The 18,650-nt window shown below is 44.9% G+C and overlaps 1 protein-coding gene across 26 annotated transcripts in view; it reads right to left on the minus strand.

The window, feature by feature from the left end:
* Nucleotides 1-18,650, minus strand: part of Sorbs1 (sorbin and SH3 domain containing 1) — a 234,923-nt gene that overhangs the window by 119,824 nt on the left and 96,449 nt on the right. The window contains exon 1 of one of the 26 annotated variants that reach the window (XM_031390242.1): nucleotides 1,445-1,926. The exons of the other annotated variants lie outside the window; for them this stretch is intronic. The gene's annotated coding sequence lies outside the window, so the exon portion shown is untranslated. Of the gene's footprint in view, nucleotides 1-1,444; nucleotides 1,927-18,650 lie in introns of those variants that run through there. 26 annotated transcript variants of the gene reach the window in all.

The following is an 18,650-nucleotide window of genomic DNA, read 5'->3' on the forward strand; positions in this document are numbered from 1 at the left end:
TAGTTCAGTTTTGTTGTTGTTTTGTTCTTTGAAGAAAAAATGTAAAAGCACAATTGGAAAAGAGTTAGGGAACCAGAGATAAGGGTCAAGAAAGACACTAGAAATAGCAGTAAATGAAATCAAAGGACATTATATGCATAAAAATGTCACAAGTGTGGGATTTATTGTGAATTATCAGCTTGACAGAACTGAGAATCTCGCCTCTGGGCATACCTGTGAGGTATTATGTTAATTATGTTGATTGGGGTAAGAAGGCCTGCCCACTGTAGGTGGCACCATTCCTTGACTGTACAGAATGGAGAAAGCCAACTATGCACTAGGCTCTCTGTGGTTAGGGTTTCTTTAAACAAATAGTACCATCAGATGTAGGAACTCAAATGCTTATTTTACATAACAAACCTCACTGGGGAGATAGATGGTCCAGCCAGTAAAGCACTTGCCCTCTAACACGGGGACTAAAGTGAGGCTCCCCAGCCCAACATAAAGTGCCAGGTGTCTGTAAGGCCAGTGCTGGGGAGGTAGGGACAGGAGGATCCCTGAGGCCTGCTGGCCAACTAGACTAGCCAACTGTTACCAGGGTCAGTGAGAAACCCTGTCTCAAAACTAGGGTAGAGAAGTGATTAAAATAGGTACCTCGGGTTGACCTCTGGCCTCGTGCATATACACAAAGACACAAACACAGACATACACACAAACCCTCTGATACTTTATACTTTTAAGCCATGCTCTAAAACACGATTTGCTTGAACAAATACTAGCGTAGCTTCAAAATCTCCCATAAGCCCTTTCCCAGGCCAGGGGCCTTTGGATAAAAGCCCAAAAGAGAAAAATGACTCCACCTAGTGGCAAAACCAATCAACTACGAGTGGTCATCTATTTCCCGTGGTTGCAGGAACTAGCATGTCCCAGCTTGGGTGGGCCAGAGAGAGACAAGCCACCATCCCACACTACAGCTGCTGGCCCTACCATACTTGGGCAACCCAGCACAGCATCAACACAGACATTCCACCCAAGAACAAGACGTGCACTAGCTGCAGTTCAGAACGATGATTCTGATCATCAACAGTTCCGCCGGAGCCTCTGTAATTCTAAGACAAGCCTTGATGACAAAGAATGAATAATCTGCTAAAAAGCAAAAGTCACACTCATGCTTCCAGCTGCAACAGGATCAAAAAAACTAGACATGAGCTACTCACTAAGAAGATAAGGCCCTTATGTGGACAGTTCGGAGATACACAACCGGAGAAACCAAATCTGTAGAAAGGAAATCTGACCAGAGAAGGAGGCTCAGAGAAGGAGGAGTTAGTCTCTCACGCAGCACACTCTCTTCAGTACCACGGTGTTCTGTTCATGACTCCTCTCTATCCCCAACGTAAGACAAGACTGCAGTCCTGAGCTCTGCGCCTGGGCCCACTCAGCCAGGAAGACCTGCCTGTAGTCTTACCTTTAAATAGACAAGACACTTCTACTCTGCTGCTTAAAGGGGAGCCGGCTCCCCTCAGAACAAAGTTATCAGCTAGGCTCAGTCTCTGAGATCCAATCTGAGATCAGCTTTACACACAGGCGGCCATTTCCGATGCCTTGAGAAGGGCAGACAGTTTGCAGAGCCCCAGAATGATGCCCAGCCTCATTTCTCTGGACTTGTTTATCCCCTGCCAGAGAGGCACGTCTCTTCAATTACTCAACAGTCCCTTCTCAACTGCTACTAATGCCATTTCTCTTCGAGTTCGCTCTCTGCATTGCTGGATGGAGGGCAGAAGGCTCTTCAGAAAGTGGAGAGGGCAACTCTGAGCTGCAGAAACTTCCTTTCAAGGGGAAGAAACCAGGATAGAGTTAGCCCCAACATTAGCTTCGATCTGGAATCCCAAGAATCAGCTGGGGGCTTGGAACACAACAGGCTGGTGGTTTCTGGGAGAGGGAGTCCTAGGGAAACATGTCCAAAAGGCCACCCCCTACGTCTTCCCATTTCCTCCTGGAGTCCGTCCAACTCCATTTCCGTTCTAACCAATTATCTGAAATGGCTTTTAGAAAGGTCTCCCGTGAACACACTCCCAAGCTCTACAGTTTCTGTGCTAGACAGAGCCAGCCGCTCAGGTCTACGGACCAGAGTGAAGACAGTTGACTCCTTCCTTCCCACCAGCACATGCTCACTCCTGAGTGACAAAAACGAGTGACTTCGAGTGGGCAATAAGGACCCTCCTGGAAGGACGGGTCTTCTGTGGATCGGCCAGAAGCTCTTTGCCACAGACTCACGAGCTGGCCCCTTCTCCCGCTCTATACTCACTTCCTCCAGGGTTCATCGGGAGTGTCAGAACAGGATGATTGCAGGCCTCTGGCCCATTTCCATAGTTTTCCAACTGTGTTGGAAGGAGGCTTTCATGAGCCCCCAGGCCACTGGGCAGGCTCTCACCCACCCACTCCCCACCTGTCATTTCAACCAAGGCAACTGTGCTTTTAGCAGTTTCATTAGCTTCTCCTTCCTGAGCTTTCCTCTGATAAATGAGGCGTGTGGCTACAAAATACAGAGTTCACAAGCATGGAGTTTGATCCACGTCTTCGCTGCTTAGGCACAAATACTGACAAACACTGAGTTGTAGCTTTATTTTCTTTTAAGTCTCCCTTCGACCAACTTCTTTGTTTTAAAGATTTGTTTTATATTTTTTATTTACTTATAGAGAAGAGGGTGTTGGATTCCCCGGACCTGGAGTTATAGGCAGTTGTGAGCAACCCAACCAAGGAACCTAACTTAGGCCTTCTAGAATGTTCTTAACCACAGCGCCATCTCTCTCCGGTCCTTCTACACACTTGCCTCCTACTGCTCATCTCCTCCCTCAGGACAGCCTCCGCCTTCAGTGTTTGGAATGCCAGCCCTCTACAATTACCTAACAATCTGAATCCGAACTTTCCAATGGTACCCACCCCTCACTACAAAGTCCAGACAAGGAGATTCAAGGCCTGTCTGGGTCTCCTCCACTCCTCATCCTTTCCTGCCTCCCTTGTCTAAGCTGCCTTACACGAATCCCACCAGACAGAGCTTATCCGGCTGACAGGGTGGCCAGTATTCATCTCTGTTCCCTAACATCAAGTAGGAAGCCTGGGACGAACCAAGCATCCAATAGCACTGGTGAGGGAAAAATGTGTCCCTTGTGACTGTGGCTAAGGACACCACCCTCTCCCTTTCCTCTGTACCCCCCTCCACCCCCAGACCTGGTAACCCAGTTCTTCCCAGTTCTTCCTTTTCCTTGCCCGTGTATCCTCATACCCACCACTCGGATCTACCCTCAAAGTTCTAGACCATGACCTCACTCTAAGAAGCCTCAGATCCCTCCTACCCCACAACTGCCATGTGCTGACTTGAGCAAAAAAAAGAGCTCCCGAATCTGATTCTGACAAGGTCCCCTCTTGCCCCAAAAGTTAGTCAGGCAGCACAGAAAGGAAAACCATTTGTCAGCAAAGTCCACTGATCTAAAGGTGTCCCTTTAGCAAATACTATGCATGAGGACAGTGCCTGACTCTACTGTTGCCTCTAAGACCATCACAAGATGTAGGACAAGAGGGGTGCCTGGAAGATGTGTGTGGGACACAAATCCATGCCAGGAAGTTTGGTAAGGTAGATCATGTCAAGACCCAGGGACTCGGTGGGCACATACCTGAGGCTTAAGTGACTCCCAGCTCCCTGCCAGACTCCTGACTTGGAACTCGTGCCATAATTCTCACATAAAAGAGATGTGACCACAGATGTGTCATGTAGGCTCAAGACAGAGGTCTCCATGCTAATGAAGTACTTAGAGGCATGGAGGGCGTGGCCAATAAGCTTCCCTTCCCAGACATCCCTCCCAGAATAAGGTGTTTAATCTCAAGCACACATTGAGAAGTGGGGTATGGTTTTATGCATCCACTTTCTACCATGGCAGTAAATGATTTGGAACCACAGTCTCTTTTCATTCATTGGGACCCCCCCCCCCCATGAGGAGCATGGAGAAGGCCCTTACCTACCCTACAACTGTCTAATCTCCCATAGAAGGCTGTCTAATCTCCTGTAGTACCCCCAGCCACAACCACCACCAAGACTGACACCATCAAGCCAAGGACTCTCCCAGTGGGACCAGCCGGAGCTCCCCTTCCCCCACCCCCACCCCCGGCCTCAGGCTACATGCAGCCCTCAGCCCCTACCCTCTTCTCAGCTCTTCCATGACTGCCAGAGGTGCCTGGGTATCCAAGGGTCTGAGAACCCCACAGTCCCAGCCTTGTCACAGGTCTAGGGACCCTGAACCACTCTGGCTGTCCCACGGTCTTTCCCACCCCGGGCGGTGCCTCGGTGCTTCCCTACAGCCCAACACCTGCCTAGGGAGACATGGGATAAACGCAATCAAACTCCCCTCGTGGCCTCCTCAAGCAGCTGAGCCCTGTGGCCAATCTGACAAGAGACCAAGAACCCTACAGACAATGATACAGTCAGACATCTCTTCTGTTGACAATCTGGACAAAGTGTGAATGGGAAGAACCAAAGAATGAATATAAAAGATTTCGATTGATCAATTGCATCATTTCTAAGTTACCCCAAATGTCACAGTTGTAAAAAAATCAGTGATTTTAACATGCCATGGGACCCAGAAGAGTGCAGACTGAAGAGCACAGTCCTACCTCCCCGACATGCTCCATACACCCTACCTCTATGTGTAGCATATGTGACAAGATGGGCCACGTCCAAGCCTTCAAGACCTACCCACCTAGAAATGGCACCACACACAGTGGGCTATGCCCTCCTACATCAATAAGAAATCAAGAAAATGCCCCCCTAGACTTCCTCACAGGCCAATCTGATGGGGGCAATTCCTTACTTGAGATCCCCTCTGCTCAGGTGACTCTTGTGTCAAGTTGACAAAGCCAAACAAAACAAAACCAAAAAACAGCAAAATTGCTGGAAATGTGTGAAACTAGACTACTTCAAATTTCACACTTTGGGATTTCTAGTATTTGCATAAAAATGAAATGAATGAGGGGGTGGAAGATCTACATGAAATTTCAGCACACCTAATGCCTATAGGCCAAAAACCAATTCTACAGTACTTTTGCCTTCAACCCATTACATGAGACCAAGTTCAGGCCTTTCTACTTGTGGTGTCACTCTGGCAGTCAAAGAGTTTTGCGTTTTAGAGAATTTCAGATTTGAGGCTTTAAGATCAGGGATGTGGCCGGGCAGTGGTGGTGCACACCTTTAATCCCAGTACTTGGATGGCAGAGTCAGGTAGATTTCTGAGTTTGAGGCCAGCCTGGTCTACAAAGTGAGTTCCAGGACAGCCAGGGCTATCCAGAGAAACCCTGTCTCGAAAATAAATAAATAAATAAATAAATAAATAAATAAATAAATAAATGATCAGGGATGTGGGGCTGGAGAGATGGCTCAGTGGTTAAGAGCACCAACTGCTCTTCTAGAGGTCCTGAGTTCAATTCCCAGCAGCTACGTGGTGGCTTACAACCATGTGTAATGGGATCTGATGCACTCTTCTGGTGTGTCTGAAGATAGCTACAGTATACTCATGTACATAAAATAAATAAATCTTTTTTAAAAAAGTGATGTTTAACCTGTAAGACTTTTTTTCATGAAAAATAATTTTTCTTAGTCATACTTGATATCTGTAATCTTTAGAACTCTCAAGAGAAAATTCTAGTGGACAAACTAAAAATCTATCACTAATAATCTTGTCTATGAGAACTCCACACGATGCATTTATCTACTAGAGTAACTGGTAACCTGGAGTGCAGAATTCTAACATTAATCATATCCACTGCTTTGGCTTGTGAGGCCAGGCTACTCCACTGCAATTCCTTATGAGGACTCGGGGGACACGGAGTGACTCAAAGGTTCTGCCAGATTTCCTAAAGAAGCAACTGCACCCAATATCTCATTTTAAGAGGGTTACAGGGACTGCCAGGTAACAACACACATACCCACCCCCCCAAGACACTCACCTTCCCCCCTGCCAATTCCCTGCTCTTCTGCCTTAGCATTCCAGACCCGTTAGCTACTTCACAATCTCTTTGTATGTGCAACTCTGGGCATACAAAGGTTCTTAAACAGGCATTGTTAACAAAGACAAGCCCTAAAAGTGAAAACTGGTCCATTTGTGTTTCCCAAATATGGTCCTGTCTACAGAACCCAAACAAAACTGTCTGCCTGTGGCATCCAGTGAATTTGGAGCTCTCCCCTTAAGACAATCTAGAGAATTCAAAACAGGGCAGTCTCCCAAACTCATTAGATAGAAATAAAGCATCACTACAAAGATTTACACAGTCTTAAATAAGGGCAGGCCCATGACAGAGATGCCACACTCTTTCTGAAGGGGTCACTACACAACGTGAACCCACTGAGAAATCACCAACGGATGCATCTTCAATTCCCCGCAGAGGCCAGGCTGGGCCACGGGCCACACACAGGTAAGTGAGACTAAACAGTGAGTGCTGTGTGGGGCTGAACAACAGGCCTAAGAAAGCCTTTGAAAAGGGGCCTGCTGGCATCCAGGAATGGCGGAAGGCTGGGCCTCCTACACGGCAGGGCTGCCAGCTCTAACAGACAGTCCACACAGTTCCTGCTCCACCTTCCTCACATGCTATGAATTCCCTGAGGCCACTGGCTCACCACATCCTATGTAACACAGACCTTTACAGTGCAGGCCATGCCATGCTAAGGAATGAGAGAACACTGGCTCCATTCACTAAAACGATTTTGTGCCATCTGCAAATATATAGCCTAAATGCCTCAATTCATAATACTGACCTGTTCAAAATTTGCTTGTTTTCCTTAAATTTTCAAATGCCACTGAAAGTATACTGACCTACCCCAAAGTTAACACAAAACACTGAAAACATTATCTTTTCCGAGAACACCTCTCTTCTCAATGGTATTTGCTTAACAGCTGAAGTGGAACGTGTACACACAGGCCCCAGATCAATAATCCCAAACCCTCAGTATGAAGCCAAGGATCATTAGTACCTAACTGTGGGAACTGTAAGACTGCCCCTATTCTGGCTGTGCACACAGGATTACATTAACTACTCTTCTCTAAATCCTTCTTAATTTTTATTAATGCTAGGATGGGTTTTGTTTGCTTGCTTTTTTTAACAATCAGATATGAAAGCTGCTTCTAAGCATCTGATAATGTAATGCAAGTTCCTCTAAACAATCACTAACTACAGCGCCAGGCTGGCAGCAACCCTTACCCAGAGTGCGTGTCTTAAACCTATGCTGTCCATCAGAGCTGATTACCTGAAATAGCATGGCATGTAACAGCATTAACACTGTAACACGTGAAATTAATATACAACCAAAACAACATCTCGGTTTCGGGTCAAGTGACGGGCTCTTTGGTACCCGGGTCCACTCTTATTCCAGATTCACGTGGTGCTTGCCAGCTGCTGGAGACTGACCCGAGCCAGAAGAAATAGATTTGAACCAAATCTAGCCAGGGATGTTTAAGGTAGAAAACCCCTTAATTTGTCTGCTTTATTTTATTGACTTAGAAGAAGACACTGATAACACCTAATTTAATAAGTTGTTCTTCTCCAGGTTAAATTTTAAAATATGCATTTACATGTTAACGGTAGGGTAACAGGAGAAGCATTCTAACAGAGAAGGCAGCAGGCTGGCCTTTCTAATCCTCTGCTTATTATTTGGACAGACAGCTGGTTACAAGCCCTCCTCCTGGGGTGGATGCTACTATTACTATCTGCACCCAAAACGAGGCTTTACCAACTGAAGTAGTTATCAAGCACCAAGAAACAAGTCCCCAGCTTGACCTTCCCATGCAAAGCCCTGGGTGACTGTCCCCTCGGAAGGGCATGTCTCAAGAAAGCAAGCCATCACTCTGGACACATGGTACATTCATGAGAAGCTCCTGCGCTCACACTACTAAACAAACAGATGGACCGTCTGCATTTCCCCGAAGCTGGCTGGGAACCAGCCACTTTACATACGTCATTTCTAATCCTCAAACACCTCCTTACAATGGAAAACCTGAGCCTCAGTAATGATTGCAAGACACGATGAAGAGTAAAAATGACGGGCCTGGAAAGTAGGCTTAGCAACTAAGAGCACTTGCAAAGGACCTGGGTTCAATCCCCAACACCAGCATGGTGGCTCACAACCACCCCTGACTCCAGTTCTACGGGACCAAAGCCCTCTTCTAACTTCTGTGGGCACCAAGCATATATATGGTACATATACATTCACACATAAACATGTAAAAATATCAGTTAAATAAATAAATAAATTTAAAGTTGTAATACAGTGTCTGCCTAAAGCAAGACATTCCTCCCTACACAGACTGTGCCAAGCACACACAGATGGATTACTTCAGGGCACTTTATCTGTGGCATTGAGAGGTTGGTCTCTCTTGTCAACCAAAATTAGATATAGGGCCTACCCTGAGAGAGATATTCTTACTCTTATATTTTTTAAGATTTATTTATTTATTTTATGTATATGAGTACACTGTAGCTGTCTTCAGACACACCAGAAGAGGGCATCAGATCCTATTACAGATGGTTGTGAGCCATCATGTGGTTGCTGGGAATTGAACTCACGACCTCTGGAAGAGCAGTCAGTGCTCTTAACCATTGACCCATCTCTGTAGCCCTGAGAGGAGATATTCTGGGTGGGAAGAAAGAAAAGACTAATAGTCTCGATACAGCTCAGAAGTTTCCATCCCTGGCATTCTCTTCCCCAACACACACACACGCGCGCACACACACACACACACACATATACACACACGCATGCACACGCGCATACGCACACACATGCACACGCACGCATGCACACACGCACACGCACACGCACACACACACACACGCATGCACACGCGCACACGCACACACGCGCACACACACACACACCTCACAACCGGCTCTCCTCTCTGTCCCTTATGAGATGGCATGCCCTGCCTTTTCCTAATACAATTCACTGTGAATTTCAACTTCTGTAACAAGCGAAGTAGCTTACATATGGTACGGGCAATCATTGCCTAATTTGGAGATAAACTTGTCTTCTACTCCTTCTGGTCATAAGAAGCTGTTCTCAGGGGCTGGAGAGATGGCTCAGTCATTAAGAGCACTGTCTGCTCTTCCAGAGGTCCTGAATTCAATTCCCAGCAACCATGTGGTAGCTTACAACCACCTGTGATCTGATGCCCTCTTCTGGCATGGAGGTGTACATGCACTCATAAACATTAAATAAATAAAATCTCTTTTAAAAAAGAAAAAAAGGCTCATGGCACCTGAGCCAGAGTTCCCACAGAGGCATCTAATCCCGCTCACACAGCAGAACTCAGGGAAGGATCAGTAATGAAGACCATGGAAAAATACAGACATCATCACAAAATGGCCCGCCTGGGTCACTATGCAGTGGCATTCTTTCAGGCCACTAAACTCAAGATGAGTACCACAGAAGCTTCCTGATCCCAGATTCACTGTCGCTGAGAAGCAGACAGAATGCACCACAGCAGTGGGGCTCAACGGGGCAGGAAAAGTCCCAAGGCACAAGCATCCTCCCAGGAGGAAAGCTTCCTGCCATCCAGCTTTGAAACGCCGCACAGAAACCTTGATTACAGCAACCACAAGTGACAATTTCTACATTTGTCTTTTTTGCTTATGGGTAGCAAAACTTGCCATTCAGAGGGAATTTGATCATCTAAGCACACTCCCTAAATATCATTCTGCATCCTCTGCCTATAGGGAGGCTCCCCCCCCCCGCACCCCACCCCCCCACCCTGGGCCCAACTGCTTGATGGCTGACAAGAAAATTACCAGGAACAAAAAGGTGTTGACAATCCTGTACACCTCAAAGAGACTAAGTAGAAAAACTGCAAACAGAACAAACCCATCATCAAAACACAACAAAATCTGACAGTTAAATGTTTACAGGATCGTTCCAAAGCTAATAAATGTTAACGAGAATGGTTAACCCCAAATGATCCAGTCTTTGATCCAACTCATACTTGATCTAAACATGAGAAACTGGACAGAGCTGGGTGTGGTGGCACACATCTGTAAGCCCAAGATTTGGGGGGATAGAAATAGGAACGTCAGAAGTACAAGGTCATTCCTACCTACACACCGGGTACAAGGCCAGCCTGGACTTACATGCACCCCATCAGTGTACAAACTTCAGATCTCCAGAACTCACATAAAAACCAGGTGTGCCAGTGCATGCCTATAACCCCAGGGCTACAGAGGCAGACACAAGTCTCCCGAGGCAAGCCTTCAAATGCATCCAAATAATGAATGATACTTTCTCAAAAAAAAAAAATAATAAGGTAGGTGAGAGATCCTCTCTCAAAAGTAAGGTGGAGATGGCCGTAGAAAAAGACTCAGTGACTAAGAGCACTCGCTGTTCTTCCACAGGATCTGAGTTCAGTTCCAAACACCACAGGCAGCTCACAACCTCACAACCCACTCTTAACTCCAGTTCCATGGCATTTGACAACCTCTGGTCTCCAAGGCACCTGTATATAGGTCAAACACATCTGTATATAACTTAAAAATAATAAAAAATAGATCATAAAAGAAGTGGAGAAAGAATAAAGACACCAGATGTTAGCCTCTAGTGAGAGACAGAACGGACAGACAGACAGACAGAGAGAGCATACACTCAAAAGGTACTAGATGAGAACTCTACCTTCTGTGGTTAGATGCAGAAGACAACAGAGGGAATGTGAGCTCGGCATTAAGAGAACAATTACCTTCTAGACATGGACTCTAACCAGCACAGAAGAGTTCTAAGTGCTTCACACTGGCTCTGCTAACACTGTACACCTCTGGGTCCCAACATGCCAAAGGAGTAAAATAGCACCAAGACTCCTGTTACAAGGACTCAGGGGCCTCTGCCCATCGATAGACTGAGCGCATGTTGACATAATTGGTTTATTTTCTTCTTGTCTCCCTCTAGCCCCAACAACAGCAGAAGAGAGCTGGAGATGAGTAGAAATTCTGGTTAATGAAATGCTTCTTTAGTCACTGTTTAACTGTAACTGCAACCTTCTGGGTCCAGCATGGAGAAGGAAAAGCCACTGCCAGGAATAAAGGTTTTCTTGCCACAGGCAGGGAATATTTAACTCCGACCTTGTGGTGACTCTACCCAGGACCCGCACTTGTACAGTTTGTAGACAGCAAAGACCTTGGTCATCTGTGACAAAGGTTAATCAGTGATTTCAATGGGGGCTGGGAGAAACACCTAGACACCACCGTCTCTTTTGAGGAAGGTTTCGTATGGCCAAAGGAACCCAGTTTCAGAAGCCTATAATTGTGTTTCCTCAAAACAGTGCAAAACCAAGTTCTCCTATAAATATGTGAAGATTATAATGGGGGGATAGGGGTGGCATGGATCTAAAAAAAGTGCCTAAAGCCCTCAATCAAATAGTGGTTCAAAGAGTAGTAATGAAGCACAGGAAGCTCCCACCTGCTAAAAGTCACAGCTGTATGACCTAACCAGCAAACTTAAATGCAGAGAATCAGACATGATGGGAATTGGAAATCCCTCACGCCAACGCAAGTTCACCAACAGGCTTGCTTAACTGTCCCCTGTGGACATGGAACTAAACAAATACCAAGGATTTCAAATATATTCCTTCTTCACTGATGGCTACCCCAAAACTAAAGAAGAACAGGGTAAGAAAGCTGGGGATTGTGCCCTAGACCCTGACCATAGGGCAGGGACTGGGAAGGCTCTATTCTGGAGCCACCCGGCCCCTGGCAATTACTTACTTTACAGGAAAAAGTGTCAGAGTCCTTCCAGCGAGGGAAACCCTTCTTTAGCCACTCAACTCAGCAAGCTCATTAAATTCCGAACGAAGCCAGCTGCCAGGAAGGCAAAGGCCATCCCAGCTAGGGCTCTGGAAATTCCTAGCTAAGAAAATAAATAGAGTGCCGGGGTCATGGGAACTCAGATCTCAGGGCTGGAAGGCAACTAACTGTCAGAAAGATAAGGATGTCACCCCAGAGTGGGCCTTTCCAGCTAAGAAGCCGAGAAGCAGAAATATCATCTGCCAAGACACAGAGGGGGGCTCCGACTGCTCCACTCCATCCAGGGCCACTAGAGAGAATTAAATGGAGGAAGAAGTGATCGGGGAGGGGCAAAGACAAGTGAAACAGGGATGAGAAGTGGGTCAACGATGGCCCTGGCTTAGAGAATATCAGTGGGGGTGGGGCAGAGATCAGTTATTAAATTACCAAAATTAGATATTTTTATCGATATGTTTTTACCTTTTTACTGATATCTATCTGCATGATGAGTTACATAAAGACAATTTATTTCAAGTAGACCATATATTTTGCCCACACTAATATAGAGATTTAGATACATATCAAACTATTCACAAATCAAGGTTGCAAATTTCATTGTTCACTTCCTGTTAGTGAAATCTACACACCTGACACTATGAAGTTACAGGGCTGGGGTGGAGTTTAACAGTGAAATGCTTCTCTCACATACACAGGCTCCTGGTTCCATGCTCACACCAATCAACCAACACTACCTCTCATTCAAGTTGGGCATAATGGCTCATGCCTATAATCCCAGCATTTGGGACAAGAGGCAGAAAGACACCATGTTCAAAGCCAGCCTAAGCTACATAATGAGATCCTGGCTTTAAGGGCGAAAAAGGTTTCAATTTAGCACATGTGAAATCTTTTGTTTGTTTGTTTTTGAGTCAAAGTTAAAGTGATGGATTCTCTCATATCCACATCGTCAAATTTCTTGTTGTTTCTTTTGTTTGGTTTTTGGTTTTTTGAGACAGGGTTTCTCTGTGTAGTCTTGGCTGTTCAAAGCTGGCCCTGAACTCAGAGATCCTCCTCTGAGTGCTAGGATTAAAGGCATGAGCCACCCCTGCCCAGTGTTTTTGTTCTTTCTTTTTTTTTAAGGATTTATTTTTTATTATAAATGAGTACACTGTAGCTGTCTTCAGATGTACCAGAAGAGGGCATCAGATTTCATTATGGGTGGTTGTGAGCTGGGATTTGAACTCATGACCTTCTGAAGAGCAGACGGTGTTCTTACCTGCTGACCCATCTTACCAGCCCATTTTTGTTGTTATAACTATAACATCTTAGCCAGGCAACAACAAAAAAATTCCAATAATATCTTTGCATAAAATATGATGTGAAACTCCCAAAGAATCAATAAAAAGCTGAAAAAAAAAAAAAAGACCAGACTCCAATTTTCCTCTTTAACTTTGATTTCACCACAAAAGTTATAACAAAGGGATGCTTGCTGAACTTTGCTAAAACACTGGGTCTCTCTCTTCACCCATCTCCTCCAACGTTAATAATCCCCTCCACATTTGCTGTTTTATAAGCTCACAAGCATCTCAAGAATAAATGATATCTTAAATACAAGCTTTTTCGTACAGACAGTAAAAAATGTATTTTAAATTGCTACTTGATGAATTGCAGAATTCAGAAAAACAACAGTAACATTTTTTAAACTATTCTGTGCCCTTCCACTAAATTTTTAACCTGTACTTTAAAAAAATCAATTTTATTGCTCAAATTGAGGACACCATATACAAAATGCCTTGAACTTTCAAGTCTCTTTCATACAGTAGTAAAATCCTGGTCTCAAAATAAGTCGGCTTTGCTCGCAATTTTTCTGCATGAATTTGAACTCTCTAGATTAAAAAAAAAAATCCAATTAGAAAGCAAGTTAATCTGCATCTTTTGCTGATGTACCACACAGGGTGTCTGTTGTTCGGAAAGTGCTTGCACTGCAGGCTGTGAGAAGCACTTCTCTAAAACACTTGTGGGGTCTGCTCCCAGATAGCTGACTGAGAAGCCCTGTGGAGCCTGCAGCCTCAGCTCCTGGCAGTGGGGGTTTTAAGGCTATAGTGTGAGAAACACTGACCAAGTATAAACCACACAACCATGCCATGTCCACGCCCAAACCAAGCATCACACAGAGCTGGAGATATGGAGGAACTTGCTCATCCACTTAAACAGCATTTATATTTTGTACTGATTGGGTCAGGCTTTCATTTAAGCAAAGCAACAGAATTTTCCCTTTTCTCCTGTAAAATTTGCACAGCAAGTAAAGCAATGTGTGAGTGCAGTTCCACTCACAGGGCCCGCTAGTCATGACTGCCAGCAGCCTGGTGCTCGCAGGGTTACAAAGGAGAAGCCTTGTAAAAAGCACAGGCATTCCTTATCTCAACACATTGCAGCTGGATGTTTGGGAGAGCAGAGAATTCAAAGGGGTCCTAAATGGAAAGCCATTTCACATCATACTTCAGAGTGGCCGAGACCTATAAAACGACACAAGGCAACAAGCAGATGTTTTGCATTTTCATGAAAGATATTTCTAACTCCCCACTTATATCCTACCTATCATAGTGCGAGTGAGGGCTAACTTCACACTGCATCAAACCCTTTTCTCAGTTGGTTCCTTGAGACCATCATACAATACACCCAGATCCCATCAGCCAGCCTCCCATACCCTCACAGAACCACCCTACTTTCCTACTTACCCAAGTTCGTGTCCTTGTTTTTTTAAAACACTGGTTCCAATTTGCACTGACCAGATGTTCCTGGATAGATGGCCATCCACTGGAGCATGGTAAACCCTCTTAAAGAAAACCTGGTCCTCCTTCTCCATCAGTCACTGAGTACCAACAGCTCAGCTAGGGTGAGCACTTCCTGCCTGCCTCCCTTCTTCACAGCATCAAGCTCTTAAAGCTCCCAACCTCTCCACTTGTTTTTATTAAACACAGTGCCACTCAATAACATTAGCATTTCTTTTGACAAAGACATTAAAGAGTTTGTTCAAATATTTTACTTTTTTTTGATAAAGAAACCCTTTTTCACTTCAAATAGGTTTCATTTTTTTAAGTACTGTTCAAACTACAGAAGGAATGGATATAAGCACACACTAAATAAATTAAATAAAAAGACCCACAGTGTCACTTCCCTGACACGCCCCATATGATTTTGCTATAATTTGTTACATTATCTGGCCATGATAATAATGTATGTATGGTATTTCCTCTTAAATATTCTCTCTTGCTATGAAGGTTCTGAAATGAGGTTCTAATGATGCATGTTTTCTTTCTTTCATCCATTCTTTCTTTTTTACTTTTCCCAACTTCAGAAATTGGTGTTTTCGTGGTTTTGTTTTGTTTTGTTTTGTTTTGTTTTTTAACAGACAAGGCCTCACTTTGTACCTCTGGTTGACCCAGAACTCACCTACGTAGACCAGGTTGCTCCCAGAAAAACTAAGACCGACTTTCCAGAAATAGCGCTTCACTCCCTGATGAGCACGTCTCTGACAGAGACTTCTGCACACGCCTCACAACTCTCTGCAGCACAAAATGCTTTCTCTTTTGAGTGGGATCGAAACAGCCTCGAAGTTGTGCTTCTTGCTTCTTCTCAACTACCCAAGCCTGCTGTGTCTGCCTTTGCTAGTGAGGAAAGACCTGTTACCACTGAGAGCTAGGCACACTTCAAAGACCATCTTATTAATCCTGATAACTCTTTGGTGTGGGAACTGTCACCAATTAAAAAAAGGAGTGACTCGACTCTTGGGGACAGACTACCCACAAGAAATAGAACTGTGAACGCCTGTCTGTCTGACCTTAATGGAGAACCCAAGTCCTCCCTTGAATTCCATGGCTGAGCCTTGCACTACATTTTGGGACCTTCTGTTTGTTTTCAAAGTCCTTTCTGTGGCATTTGCTTGAATGGTGACTTGGAGAATGTTCTAAACAAACTATTCAACACACACAGTTTCTAGGAGTCTCTGAGTGGCACCTGTGCTCAGGGATCACACACACTGTCCTTGACAGGTCTACTATCTGAGGCTCAGAGGTTGCTTAATGGCAAGTTGCTGATATTTATTTTTAAAGCCACGTGATGCCCTCGCAGAATGACAGTAAACATTGTGAGCAGCTCTGAGTGAGCCCTGTCAACCAGGAAAAGAAATGAAGACTAATCAAGGCTTCTTTACACAAGTTGCTCTGTGGCCCTTCACAGCACAGAGTCTAAAACTGGAAAGGTGGAAAGCCCCAAATGACGATATCAGTTGAAAGCAAAAATTTTTAAAACGAACAAACAAATAATAAGGTAAAATGATAAAGGGGGAATAAGGTGTGTTGGCACACGCCTTACTCCCAGCACTTGGGAAGCAGAGGCAGGTGGATCTCAGGCCAGCCTGGTCTACGGAGAGTTCAAGGACATCTAGTGTTAACATCAGGGCCTCCAAAGCCTGTGGTATCTCATGGTCGGGTCTCACAGACAGACCTGTTGCCCGGGCAACAGCCGTCATATTCCCAGAATCCATCGGTCTCACCTCCCACCTTTACTTGCGGCCACTACTCAGAACCTATATATATATATATACATATATATATATATACATATATATATATATGTATATATATATATATGGAACATTTCTTCCCCCTCTCTCTCCCTCCCTCTCTCTCTCCCTCTTTCCCTCCCTCCTCTCTTTCCACTACTGCCCCCTCTCTCCCTCTCAATTAAACTTCTTATACATGTGGAACTGTTTGAGCCTAGTGTGGTATGTTCTGATACGACCCGTCATTCTAACACATCATCTAGGAATACAGAGAAACCCTGTTTTGGAGGGGAAAAGAAAGAATGAAGGAAGGAGAGAGAAAAAGAAATAAGGGCAGGAGAGAGAGAGAAAGTAAAAATCAAAGCTTTGTTTAAAAAAAAAAAACTAGACATTTTAAAAAATCTAGCCCGGCAGTGGTGGCACACACCTTTAATCCCAGCAGTTGGGATACAGAGGCAGGCAGATTTCTGAGTTCAAGGCCAGCCTGGTTTACAGAGTGAGTTCCAGGACAGCTAGGGCTACACAGAGAAACCCTGTCTCGAAAAAACAAAAAACAAAAACAAAAACAAAAACCTGTTCAATTCTACTACTGGAGTCACCTTCAATGCCAGGCACCCTAAGTTCAGCTGCTGGCTCCTTTGACTTGGCTCTTGTCAACTCTAGTGGCAAGGATGTTCCCAGTCCCTGTAAACACATGGCATGCTGCATCTTTTTAGCTCTGACACAGATGTTGGAATGGGGCTGGGGTGGGCGGGGTGGTGACCAGTGTATGCAAAGTGGCACAAACCTGAGGTGTGCATAAGCCAGTGAAACCTATTCAAGGCCAGCCCCTCTTTGAGCATGAGCCCAAGCTAGATAAGGGCACCGCAGAGCTTTTGGGAAGGCATACCATTTCTACAACAGTAAAAACATTCGTTGCACACTCTTGACCCAAGTTCAATTCCCCACCCCCACCCCAGCCTCACCCAGAACCCACTATAAAAGTGTATCGCTGACACTCACACACATAGCAGTCACATGCACACTCACATCATAATGAGCAAAAATTAAACTTAAAACCGCTTAAAAGAATACAGCCTCCAATTCAGGCATCTGCCCTACTTACTCCCTTCTGCCAGGGCAGCCTGGGGCCAGGTATTGTTTCTCCTTCTGGAAAATGATCACACATCAGGACTCAGCTGCTGTGGTAGCTCCAGGCGTGGTGGGGACAACACTGGCAAAGCACTTGCTGTCTATGTCATTCTGTGTCCCATGTATGTGACAGCTTCAACAGCATTTAATCTCCCTCAAAGGACGCATCCCTTTCTGAAGGCAGGGCCTAGAACTCTGCACATGCTGGCATTTTCTTTGCTCACTGTAGAACTCTAGAACAGCCCATATTTGTGACTTTGGATTTTCCAGCTCTATGGACTACTGGAAACTCTCAGGAGTAGGAGACACTTGAGTGGGACTAACTCAGTAACCACACACTAAAATTATCCAATACAAATCACAGCCAGGTTTCTTTTGTTCTGGAAACACGTTGGAAATGGCCTCACTTGACATTTTCATTCTATTAATGAAAAAGCATTCTGAGTAAGACAGGGGAAGAAGGCCCACAAGGCCAGAGTAAGTGTGGGACCTGGACGGGCTGAAACAAAGCTTCTCCATGCCTGTCTCAAGTCCTGCCCATCAAAGACCAGGCTTTGAGTCAGACACAGCAAACGAGCTCTTCAAAGAAAAAAAGCCTGTCAAAGAAAGCTTTCACCTTTGTGTTTACAGAGCAGATGGTAAGGAGAACGGAGAACGACATGATTAAAAAGAAGGAAAATTCTTTATTCACTGCTAATACTCTTTCTGAATTTTAACACAGTGCCTTGGGTGTAGTAAAGGGGTAATAAAATAGGATGTTGATTTGATTTTACAAGAAAAGGCAAACCATACTAGGAAATATTCTCTCTGTAAACATCTTCTACATACAAACACCTGCTGTCCACAAAGAACTAACAGGAGATTCTGTAGGAGGAAAGACCCTGGTTAACTGGGAACCCAACTTTTAAAGAATGACTGATTTCCTAGTTTTCTTCTGTGGGTTGAGAGGACCACTGTGGACATCAATGACTGCTCCCAAGGTGCCTCATATATCCCAGATTCACTAGAACCACCTTGGGCTCAAAGTTTCCATCTCTTTGTATCAGTAATTAATGGATTGTGCTTACAGCCACACATGTGACATATGAGATTCCCCGACGGTGCAGCCAATGCACCGAGCCTCCGTGTGACAACAATGCAGGCTTAACAACTAATGCGCTTCATGTGGTCTGTAAATTGT

This window comes from Mastomys coucha, unplaced genomic scaffold (assembly GCF_008632895.1).
Source record: "Mastomys coucha isolate ucsf_1 unplaced genomic scaffold, UCSF_Mcou_1 pScaffold21, whole genome shotgun sequence".
NCBI classification, from domain to species: Eukaryota; Metazoa; Chordata; class Mammalia; order Rodentia; family Muridae; genus Mastomys; species Mastomys coucha.